Genomic DNA, 2,500 nt, shown 5'->3' on the forward strand with positions numbered 1-2,500 from the left:
TGACCAGCTGACCCGGAGACTGAAGACAGGACACATTCAGAAACTGTATCTCACTCAGAACAGCATGGATGGTTGTTTTCAAAGTGTGTATGCGTGTGGAAGCAACAGAGACACAAAATAACTCCCCAAATCCCAGAAAAAGAGATTTTTTCATAATATGGGCACTTTAACTGTGTAATACGATATAATAATAGCAACTAATGGATGAATCTTTGCAGCTCTGATGTGGAACGGAATGGATTGTTGATTCAAAGATATTTTACATCTTACATTTCACAACGTCTGACGTTTGAATCAGCTGTTTGATGTCGAGGATAATCAGAAGAGTCGGCTGCAGTGAAACCCAGAGAAGCTCAGCAGGAGGGGACGAGGGGAGGGGAGGGGGACAGACGGGGGAGGAACCTCTGTGTGCACATGTGGCCGGTGTCTTTGCTTGAGTGGGTGTCTGCAGAAATCTGTTACCCTCCTCCTCCTCCTTCATTTGAACCAGTGATTAGGAATTTGCATCCTTCGCTGGGTTCCCCGTTGTTTACCTTCACCCCCTCACGCTCGCCCTTCACCCCGGGGCGTAGGCAGTTTAGGGCAGGCAAATGCTACGGGCACAGCCCATTTTAAAGAGTAAAGAAAAGATTAGATTAGATTCCACTTTATTGTCATTGTAGTACAAAGACAAAGACAACGAAATGCAGTGTGCGTCCAACCAAAAGTGCAAAAAAATAAGCAGAAAACTGCAATGTGATATACAAGTATAGACAGGTGGTGCATAGACAGGACAAGAACTATGTTGCAGTGTTGTAAGAGCAGAATAAACATGGCTATGTAATATGAACAGTGTATGAACAACATGTACAGATATGTGCAATGTGGAAAGTTAATAGATTTTTAAAAAAAATGTCAAAAAGCAACAGAAGCTATGAAGAAAGTGTCAAAAAAGTCACAAAAAAACCCTGGAAAAGCAACAACAACATTGATAAAGCGTCAAAAATGTGGAAGAACAAAACAAAAAATAGACAAACACATGGACGAAAGCAGCAACAATTGCAACAAAGCGACAAAAATGCAACAACAATGTTGATAAGAACATCTTAAACGTGAACAACGGTGACAAAAACATGGAAGAAAGCGTCAGAAATGTTGAAAAAAAAGTGTCAAAAACAAAAGAGACATTCTCCCTCCAAATCGTGCCTTTGGGGCACCAGATTGTTTCGTGTCGGCTCTGCCCTCTCCCTCGCCCTCGCCCACGCGTGCTGTCCCCAGATCAGCTGTCGGGGTGCGTGGGTGCGTTGGCGGCGGCCGAGCCGGTGCTGTAAAGCCGCCGAGGCAGAAGTAACGCTCAGACTTGGCAGATGCCGCCGCCTCCTTGTCTTGTTTCTGCGTTCCTGCAAGGATGGACAGCGTCCTCTCCTGCGTGGATTTTATTTCCGAGTGAGGAAGCAGCCAGACGCTTTCTGATGTTCACTCACCCCCTCCCCCCCCAAAAAAAACCCACCAAACACCACCCAACACCAAACAACACCTCCCAGATCTCCATGATCCCGCTGGAATAAACCTGCTGTCACACAAACTTTCTTCCTGCTTGTGCAGCGTTCTCCCTCGGTTTGTGGGAGAATATTCAGGTTTCTTTCAACCAAACTGCCCCAAAATAACACGGATGGTTCCATAAGACACTCTCCACGAGTGAAATTAAGGATTAGATCTCTATTTTCTTAGAATTGTGGGTGTTGTTTACAATTTTATAGCATTATCCTGACTAAACGTTGACATATCTGTGATTATCCGTTACCTTCGTTCCTCTGATCTTAACCCAATCATTGGTCCAAATCATTCATCATTTCTGCTTGTTTCTTACACACAAAAACTAGGTATAATTTCTTATAAATGAGGTTTATTGACCATTAATTTCCCAAAAAAATAATTAGTGTAAAACTAGTGTGTATTAGTTGGTTCTAGTGGTGAAGATACTGGTGGTAATGGAAGAATAAATAGTGCCAAAAACATTAAAATAAGCATCAAAAAGGTGAAAAAAGAAGAGGACAACATAGGGGTTAAGCACCTTAACTTAAAGTGTTACTTTTACAACTTACAGTGAACGTGTTGTAATCATCGAGTACGTTTACATGCACACCAATATTCCACTATTATTCTGAATATGACAATATTCTGAGTTTGATACGTTTCATGTAAACAAAATATTCCTGTTGGATATTCAGAATAAGGCCTTTTTCTGAATATAGCATTTTCCGATTAAGACATGTGGGATATTCCGGTATTATTCAGGTTTTAGAGGCATTCTTTGGACACATATATATGTGTATATATATATATATATATATATATATATATATATATATATACAGCATATTCAGAATATGTGTCTCAGTCGGGGTTTTCACCGCAGGCGTACGGTCAGCTCTGTGCGTTGCTATGTTTGCTGTAAACAAACCAACCAGCCGACAGTTTGCAGGGCTGCAGACCTGATAAGAAGGAGAAACACAGCTAC

At 41.6% G+C, this 2,500-nt stretch overlaps 1 protein-coding gene across 1 annotated transcript in view; it reads left to right on the forward strand.

The window, feature by feature from the left end:
- The window catches only part of frem1b (Fras1 related extracellular matrix 1b), a 93,746-nt gene that overhangs the window by 60,023 nt on the left and 31,223 nt on the right, over window positions 1-2,500 (forward strand). The window lies entirely within an intron of this gene.

Source organism: Sander vitreus, chromosome 9 (assembly GCF_031162955.1).
Source record: "Sander vitreus isolate 19-12246 chromosome 9, sanVit1, whole genome shotgun sequence".
Classification (NCBI taxonomy): domain Eukaryota; kingdom Metazoa; phylum Chordata; class Actinopteri; order Perciformes; family Percidae; genus Sander; species Sander vitreus.